Source organism: Tinamus guttatus, unplaced genomic scaffold (genome assembly GCF_059628265.1).
Source record: "Tinamus guttatus ecotype Peru unplaced genomic scaffold, ASM5962826v1 Tinamus_guttatus_pri_ptg000131l, whole genome shotgun sequence".
In the NCBI taxonomy this organism is placed as follows: domain Eukaryota; kingdom Metazoa; phylum Chordata; class Aves; order Tinamiformes; family Tinamidae; genus Tinamus; species Tinamus guttatus.
In genome coordinates this window covers 2,542,608-2,552,263 of record NW_028288665.1, presented here as the reverse complement: position 1 = coordinate 2,552,263, position 9,656 = coordinate 2,542,608, and positions in this window count along the sequence as shown.

Genomic DNA, 9,656 nt, shown 5'->3' with positions numbered 1-9,656 from the left:
CGATTACATAAGGGTTTGCCTCAGTCCAAAAAAAAAAAAAGGGGGGGGGGGGTAAGCCCTCTATTTCCTCTCTTGTGATCACTTCTATGCACCGAACTGATAAAAGGACTGGTGCTTTTTTTACTGTAAAAGTGCACGATTTTTCACTCACTTTTCTTCTTTCTTCCTTTGCAGACCACTTGCTGCTACTCTTAAAAAAAAAATCAGCGCAGCCCGGGGAAGGCCCTAGTTGCAGCATCCGAGAAATGGAGAGGAGGAAGGTGGGTGCCCGTCCTGGGCCTGTCCTGGGGCAGAAAACGCCGTTTTCCCTGGCGCAGCCCCGTGTGTTTCGCTCGCCCCCCACGCCGGTGGCCTCGCCAAGGGCCCACATGGCTGCGAGGGCAGGAGGCGGTCACCGTGCCGGGGTCTCGAGCCCGTCAGGAGTCCACACGTGTCTCTCTCCTGTGTCCTGCGCCCTGCCCGGGGAGGGGGGACGGTTCGCCCGTCCCCGAGGGCCCGTGGGGCGGTCTGGGCCAGGCCCAGGCGGGAGAACGGCCCTTTCCCTGCGGCTCCCTCGCCGCTCCTGCAGCCCACGACACCGAGGGCGAACGGGTGTCGCTCGGAGGCCGCGGACGCTTCTCCTGGGCCCCGTTCTCGCCGGGGCTGCCCCGGGGAGGCGCCCGCGAACCCGCGCCCCAGGGCGCTGCCCCGGCCCGGCGGCCTCCGCTGCTCGCCCGGCCGCAGCCAGTGGCCTCGGTGGCCGGGCCCGCACGTGCCCCTTTGTGCACCCCGACGGGGAGGCCCCGCGGGCAGAGACCGGCGCAACTCAGCGCACCCGCCGCGCCGGCCTGGCCTGAGTCGCCGCCGCCGACCTGTTGCGGCCGGGCCCGGAGCCGGGGCCGCGGGGAGCCCCGGGTCGCGCCGCTCCCTGCGCGGGCCCCGGCGCCCGCAGCTCGGCCGGCCCCGCTCCTTCCCCGAAGCAAAAAAGAAGGGAAAAAAATGAGATAAAGTAAAGCGAAGGAGGGCCGCGTTACCTGCCAGTCGCCCATTTTGGCAAGAACGGACATGGTGGCCGCGGGCTGCGTGTGCCCGGGTCGCTGCCGGTCACGGACTGCGCCGCGCGCCGGGGCTCCCGCGGGCGCCTCCTGCCCTCACCTGCGCCGCACCGGCCTCACCTGCGCGCTCCCTGCGCGCGCCTGCGCCCTGCGCGCGCCCGCCGCGCCGCGGGGGCGGCCCTGGGCGCGCGGGGACGGGGCGCGCGGCCCGCGGGGACCCCCCGGGCACGGCCGGGGTCGCTGCTCCCCGCCACGGGGACGCGCTGCCCCGAGAGGGCTGCGCGGGGCGGGAGGAGGCGCAGACGGCGCGTCCCCCTCCCCAAATCCTCCCTCCCGCCCCCATTTTTTTCGGCAGCGGTTTGCGCGCTCGGCACCCACTCGTGCGGGGAACAGCGGCGCCCCAACAGCAGCAGCAGCGCCAGCGAGAAGCAGCGTCCTCCGGGAGGGGACGGGGACACTAAACTAGCGCTATATGGGGGTGCCGTGAGCGGCCGGGGAAGTCTAGAGGGACACAAAAGGGCACAAAGTGGAGACGAATCTTCCCCCAGTGCAGCGCCCTCGGGAGTCCCTGCCCACGGATCCCGGCGGGAATGCTGCACTCCCCGGGAATGAGCCCGAACTGCGGGGCCTCCCCCAAGCCTCTCTGGTTGCTCCTTCGGGGGTTCAGGTGTCACACTGCCTTGGAAGCTACCTCGGGTCTACACACGCACGTGTATCAATACATAAATATATGTATATGCAGCGCGGCTCTGATTTCGCACCCTCAGGGAGGCAGCGCAGCCCCTTCCCCAACTCCGTATAGGGGGAGATCCTCCTGCCCCGGCCGCGGGATCTGGGGGGATGTAAGTAAATTCCATCCTGGAGCTGCAGGGAAAGCTGCCCGCAGGTATCAGGCAGGGGTGCGGGGGCTGTAGCTCCCTGCCACGCTCGTGGGGCACGGAGGGTCGGAAAAGCTGCTCGGGGGGCAGGGACGGCGGGGTGGGGGTGTCAGGGAGCGGGACGGGGCTGCGCGGTGCCCGGACCCCCCCGCAGCGCCCCCGCTCCTGGGGAGGCTCCTGCGCGGCGGGACGGGAGGTGCGCGGAGGTTTCGTGACTTCCCCCCCGGCCGCAGGGCCCGGGCCCCTCCGAGCCGCCCCTGGGAGGCTGCGACTTCCCTGCAGCAAAATTATTGTTGTTGTTGTTATTATCGCCTTTTTTTTTTTTTTTTTTTTTTTTTTTCGGGAAGCGGATGCTCTTCCTTAGCCCGTCGAGGAGCAGCAGCTCATGGAGGCGGCGTAACGCGGAGCCCGGGGCAAAACGCGCCCGCCCCGTCGGAGCCCAAGGGAGCCCCCGGGAGAGCCCGGCCACAGGGGGCTGGAATCGCCCGTGGGCCGAGGCCGGGGGGGCAGCGAGGGTCAAACCTCCCCTCAGCCCCCTCCCGCCGCACGATCCCGAGAGATCGGGCTGAGAAAACTCCTCGCACTGCCCTCTCCTCGGCTTTCCCTCCCCAGCAAAAACGACCCTTTTAAACTCCTTAAAAAAAAAAGACACGTGTCTTTTTTGTTTTTTTATTTTTATTTATTTTTGGTCACTCGGGTGTTTTCCGTCCCGGCGGTGACTCCGCAGGGGAGTCTCTGCTGCCCTAGGGGAGGGTTGCAGGGGTCTCCGCGCAGCCCCTGCCCTTCAACCCCCTGCTGAGGGACGCGGCGGGTCCCACCAGTGGCTCCCGATCGGGCGAGAGCTGCCCCGGGCCTGGAACCTGCGCGGGGGCCGCGGCGGCTCCGGGTCCCGCTGCTCCCTCCTCCCTGTGCCAGGGTCGGTCTGCGGGGAAAAGGGAAAGGAAGAGAAAAAAAAGGAAGAGAGGAAGAGAAGGGAGGGAGGGAGGGAGGGAGGGAGGGAGGGAGGGAGGGAGGGAGGGAGGGAGGGAGGGAGGAAGAAAAGGAGGGAGGGAGGGAGGAGGGAGGAAGAGAAGGAAGGAAGGAAGGAAGAGAAGGAAGGAAGGAAGGAAGGAAGGAAGGAAGGAAGGAAGGAAGGAAGGAAGGAAGGAAGGAAGGAAGGAAGGAAGGAAGGAAGGAAGGAAGGAAGGAAGGAAGGAAGGAAGGAAGGAAGGAAGGAAGGAAGGAAGGAAGGAAGGAAGGAAGGAAGGAAGGAAGGAAGGAAGGAAGGAAGGAAGGAAGGAAGGAAGGAAGGAAGGAAGGAAGGAAGGAAGGAAGGAAGGAGAAAAGGGGAAAAGGGGAAAAGGGGAAAAGGAAAGGAAAGGAAAAGGAAAAAGGAGAAAGAAGAAGAAGGAGAGGGAAGGAGAGGTGCTCAGGCCGATCCCGGCCTCTGTCTCCGCTCTCCAGGCTCCCGTTCCCGACCCGACGCCCCAGCGCTTCCCTCGTCCCGGCCGTCACAACGCGGGCAGGACAGGGAAGGGACGGGGCAAACGCCCAACAAACCAGCGGGAAGCGGGAGAGAGGGAGCAGGAAAAGGAGCAAGTTGGGGGAGAGCCGGGGCGCGGGCCCTGGTTGGGGGCCGGTGCCCGCGGGGGCAGCTGCCCTTCCCGGGCGCGGTGGGAACCCTCTTCCCGCTTGATCCCGGGCTCTGCCCCCTCGTTTTCCTCCTCCCGTGGGGCAGGCGCGGGGCGAGACGGAGCTGCCTGGATCGGGGCCGGGGGGGGCCGGGGGGAGCCCTGCGGGCGGTGAAAAGGGAAGGGAAACAGAGAAGAGGAAAAGCGGCGCCGGGAGGAGGCGACGACGACGAGGAGGAGGAGGAGGAGGAGGAGGAGGAGGAGGAGGAGGAGGAGGAGGATGCTCGGCCCCCGCCCCCCACGGGACACGCCGGTGCCGGGACCCACGGGCACCGGGAGCGCGGGAGCCCCCGAGCTCGGCAGCGACAGAGGGCTCCTCAGCGCGGCAATTGCCTCTTAATTAACACATCCCTATCTAATATAGACGTTGTGTTGTGTTAGGTGTCACGGCGTAGGGAGCGGGTGGGCAGAGGTCACCCAGCGCCGGGCCCCACGGCGGGCCCTTCCCGGCCTCCCCCTACGAGCCATGAGCCGGGGGACTCGGACTCCCAGCTTTTATTTCATTATTATTATTGTTAATTACCCGGGGAACTTTTTGTATTTTTCTCTCTAATATAAGTACTTGTGAGGAATTTGTCTCTTGCCTTTGCATAGTAAGTCCATGCTGACGCTACCTCCTTTTGTCTTTAGAAAAAGAAAGAGAGCAGCTTATTTATTCTGACTGGTACTATTATTTTATTATGATTATTATTATCGAACATTTCATTGCTTAACAAAATTAAAAACAGATCAATTTGAAGAACATAATTAAAGGTGTCAATTGGAATTAAACATCAGATTATTTTCTGGGTAATTCTGACTACTCACATGTCCTCCCAAGAAAACTTTTGAAGTTAAAATCAGGACACTGTTTTGCCAAGAATCTCATAGTTGGAGTAGTCTGCAGCTTTACTGATCATACCACCCAAAACCAATTAGAAATCGGGTTTATTTGACATTTATTTGTTTTCAGTTGTTCATCCCCAAACTTTGCAGAAGAAATTCAGAAGGCAGCATGCTATCTAAGGCTCCTCACCACGACCCGGCTGACCAAAGAGCTAATCCCAAGGCCAGAAATTGCCCTGGGAAGGGCTGCTCTTCTCTCGGCAGAGCTTCGTGCACTTCACTCGCCCGGTTAAGGCCGCCCCCAGCCACGTGTGTCCCCCGCACTGGAGACGAAACTCTAGTGTTAAGACTCTACATGGGGAGTTTTGCTTGGATTAAGATTTCAAAACTGAGCCCTTAATAAGATATGTCATAAAACCTCAAACAACCCCGCTCCCCCAGGGATATTTATCTTAAACATTTAATTACTCAGTAAAATAAATTCTGTGCGTGCACACTCAATACGGAGAGGGGTTTTGATCTGGCCCTTTCTGTGTTTCTCCTCCTCTGCGGCGGCTTCGAGCAACTGCTGGAGCGGGCAGCGCAACGGGGCTCGGCTGGCCCTGGCGCAGCAGAGCGGGGCTCCCTCGTGCTGCAGCACTAACGCTGCTGTTGTTACAAGGACCTGCCTCTCAAAGCAGTTGCTGTGATATAATAAGCTTCCAGGAAGCCTCGAGAGGCACAGTGTTACCCATTTATCTCCTTCGCAGACAAGCAACCTGATGCAAGGAGAAGATAAGGAATTTCCCCAAGGTCTCGCAGCTGGTTTGCTGAAGATCAAGGAAAGGAAACCAAGATTTCTGACTGAAGCAACCGCTAGACCAGTATCTGCTCCTCCTGTTGCTGCTGACAGTGCACCCTGTAGCCAGGAAAGTGATATTAAGACAAGCAGCAGGTGATCAGAATCTCTATAAAGCAGGATATATATATATATATATATATATATATATATATATATATATATATTTCAGGCAGGTGCCTAATTTGTGCTCTTTGATATCTAAACTTAGGCATCCACGTCTGAAACTCTTGGCTTTACTCTCTAAGGATACTTGGGAGTTGCAGCAGTGCAAGCATAATATAATGCATCAGAAGTGGAATTTCATTCTTTAGTGCCTTGAATAAAACACCTTAATAATTCCAAGATATATTTAGAAAACAAAGCCCGGTATTCCCCATAGCAGAGTTCAAATTAGATCTACTTTGATTCATCTATGCTAACATTAGATAGTCAACAGGCAGCTTCTCCCAGGCTGGTGTGCACCTACGAGCAGGTCACGTCCCCCTCAGCGCCTATCGCAACCACCGCGGACTAGGCCAGGACCTCCAGGAGGGAAACGGTTACTCGACGCTCAACTTCGTGTTTTCTAACAAGTCCTACAATCATCCCGATATGGAGGAGCTTTTCCAATTTTATATCTTATATTAAAAAAACAACAAAGGCGGCGCTCTGTAGAGGCCAGTCCAGCGAGCTCGCTGAGGGGAAAGCACGTGGCAGGGGTTGGTGCTGAGGGTCTGTAGAAAGGAGCCACCTGGCAGCGAAGAGGCAGCCGGGCCTCGCGAGCCCCAGCGCTGACCTGGGCACTGAGTCAGCTCCGAGGAGAGGGCCGGGGAAGGGGCGCCCGGTGCGCACGGCGCTGCGGGTGCCATGGGCAGCCCGGTGTGCCGCTCGCCCCGCCAGCGACGTCCCCCACAGCACAGCGATAGAGGCGCCTCCTCGGGGACCTCGTTGCGACGCCTCTGGCCAGTGCCACAGGGCCTTGGCAGCCAGCGGCACCAGCCCTGGCTACGTGGGCCTGGGCGCCAAGGCCCGGTGCCCTCGCGGACGAGGCCGCGCCGGGGCTGATGGCCTGCGGCGTTCACCTCCGGCTGCATTCATGTGGCCAGGAGGCTTCCCAGGAAGGAGCTATACATATTAAAAAAAAAAAAAAAAGAAATAAAGAAAATCATGCTGGGTTTCTTTTCCTAAGCCTTTGGCGCCCCTGTGTGTCTCCTTTCTGGTGAATTCAATGGCAAAACAGACGGACTTTCCTCACCCTAACCTAGTGCTGGAAACCTTGTGTTTAACCACCGGGGATGTTTTGCCGCAAGGACAACCTGGACAACGCCGTCCACACAGGGACACAGAGCAGCTTGAGCCCAACCTGAGCCACGCCATTTTGCACTACTTACATGTCTTTAGGCTCCAAAATTGCCAGCTCTTGTAACTTTATCCAAAGATTTGCGGCAAGGTGAAGAGTGAAGAGTAAAGCACCACTTCCTGGAGTCAGGACATTTCTCATAGTCTTTCCTACATCTATAGACATAGATTGTAAAGAGTCTGCTGCAAAGAAAACAAATAAAAACAACATTTAAAAGCATACTTAAGGGGTGTGGATTTTTTGTTGTTGTTGTTGTTTGGGTTTTTTTTTTTTTTTGGATGTGTGTGGGGAATCTGACTTTAATATTGGACAAGCAATACAGTGCTTGTGGGAGATATGTGTCTGTGTCAGGATTGCAATATAAGCCCAAGCATTCTTCAAAAGCTAAGGAGAAACCGAGGAAATTCAGCAGAAAATGTAGGAAAATCCTAACAGAAACTATAAATATTTTCTGTGAGGTAGATGTCATTATTTATCCCACATCTTGGCAAGAACTGGGACACAAAGGAAAGAAGTGAGTTGCCTAAGGATACAGTGACATGGTGGGACAGCTGGAGAAAAAAAGGAAGACAACCAAACCAGCCTCAGTTCTGGCTTGATTTATTTTGTTGGAGGTCCTGATATAAAGGGTGTCTGCAGAACCGAGTCTCCTAAGTCCTTGCTCCTTTTCCTCTCTTCTATCTGTCAGGATCGCTTTCAAAACCCGTAAGACATGTGTGCATATAAGGGGGGCCATGTTTATTTGGGGCTATTCGGAAAACATGCACGCTCTGTGAAGTGTCACTGGAAAAATACGGCATGCAAATGCAGGCAGGCCCCCGCTTGCTCAAGAGGCAGTATCACCTGCTTTGCACTTAACCTTGCTAACCCGAAACAGGCCCTCCCCGGACACCCATTGCACCCTTCCCCGCTGCTACACAGCTGGCCACAGCTGTAGGAAACGCAAGCCCTGTTCCATCTGTATTTACTGGTGGGTAGTTGCTCTCACTTTGTTTCCCACCTGGATTGCTCATTTACTACTTCTGGCAGCTCTTCCACCACAGGCTCCCTTGTCCTTGGTAAATCCGTCCCCCTAAGGCCACAGGCTCCCCATGCAGCAGAATGGGATCCTCATCTCCCCTCTTTCCCGCTTGATTTCTTTTTCCACTTTCATCCTTCTCCTCCTCTCACACAGCTCCTGCATAACCCTCTGTGAACTGCATTGCTGAAATCATCACAAATAAAATAAAATTAAAAACAACTCCGGAGAGAAAATGGAGGGGGTTGCTTGAATGAGGGCATTCGTCTAGTTTCAAGCTGTTGAAGGGAAGGGTGTCTGCCCTGCTGCCCACTTCACTGCTGGATACTGATACGGGCATGTGTTAGCTCCTGCCTAGTCTCGCAACACACTGTGGGTTGTATTTCAAAACTTGTGAATAAGCCGCTTCTTAATCTTCTTGCAGATCCTTTAAAGAAACTGAGCTTCTTTAACAGGCCCATGCTCACCTGGAACCACCCTGGGAGGAAAGTGTTTTCCTGGGAATCCTGTGCCCAGGCACGGTCGTTCCCATCATGCCGGTGTCTCTCTTGAAAGGGTGTCTTTTGCTTGCCTCCATTTTAGACTTTTCTTTTACAGGAAGCATATGAGTGTTTTTCCCTTTTGGAAGGCCAAGTAGCTTATTGAGCAGATGACTGTGAGGTCAAACACAACCCCAAGACTGTGTATTATGGATTTCCAGCGTAGGAAGAAGATTTCTCTATTTCTCCCCTAAACAGGGTCCCTAAACATGAGACAAATGTAACACAACTATAACTCGAAAGGGCTACAAGGCCGACTACTTGCATTAATGGGTCATGCGCTGTCTCCATCCAATTTACAGGCTGTTGATTGGACGCAGGAATTTAGAGCAATAACAAAAAACAGTCTCGTAAATAGGCTGTCTTTAATTTTTAAACTAAACCAGCCCTAAAGTGAACGGCCTTCTCTACAGAATTGCAGCACGACTGAGCCCCTATTGGGGACTGAAAGAGGTTCACGCGGCTGGTTAAGAACACCATCATTAAGATTATTATTGGGGGCTGGATCAGGCCCAGTACGAACACAATTATTCAATACCTTTAAGCTACAATTATGTGTGACAGAAGAAGCCTAAGTGGCTGATGGCAGAAAATATTTGGCCTTTATGGCTGTGTAACTCCTATGCAAGCAGACAGGGCTCAGGGCACTGACAGACGGGTTGTGGGGAAGCTTGCTGCGCTGGTTGAAGATGTTTCCATCTCTAGCTGCTCGCTCCAATAAAAGAGCTGGCAGAAGGGATTTTTTGTGGTGGAGTTTCTTTCTTCCCGAGGAGCCTCAGTCCCTCCAGGGCAGAGCCCAGCCCCTCAGGCTGCGGTTTCACACTGCGGAGAGCTCAGGGACAATAGCGGCTTTACGAGATTCACACCCTCCTCCTCAGCTCCCTGCCAACATTTTGCAGACCTGCTCTAGGACGCTGGACTGTTTCAATTTAAATAGTAACAGCAATAGAGCAACTTGAGCAGATCAGCTCCTGAACCAGCTGCTGAATCCGGGCTTGTCTGGCCCACAAGCTCTGCAGCCATGGAGCTGAGGCTGCAGCATGGGGACAGCCAGCCCTGCAGAGGACAACCAGCAGTTTGCAAGCCTTACCTTAAACTGCTGCTAACTGTGGGTCTTTTGTGCCTCCTTTCACTCCTGCTCCCGCTAAGCAGCCCAAGTCTTGCTGGAGGGGCTGCCCTCATCTGTCCTGGAAAATGGGAGCGCGCAGGGTCGCAGACAGTCTCTTCTGGCTGGGACTCTGCCTTGCAAGCAAGGAGGCACGAAGCAGCTAGGAAATTAAAACGGAAACACCGTGGAAAAGAGTGCTTGGAATAGCATGGAATTTCACACGTCTCCCCAGGTTTGTCCAAGCCAGCCTACATACAGCCGAAAAGACTACCTTTTTATGATGGGTGGCTACCTACAATTTATTGGAAACGAGCTGTTGCTAAACACATGGAGCAGCAATGTATTAACACATTGTAAAAGGCTGCTTGATCACTATGGGATTCCAGATGAGCTAACAACAGAAA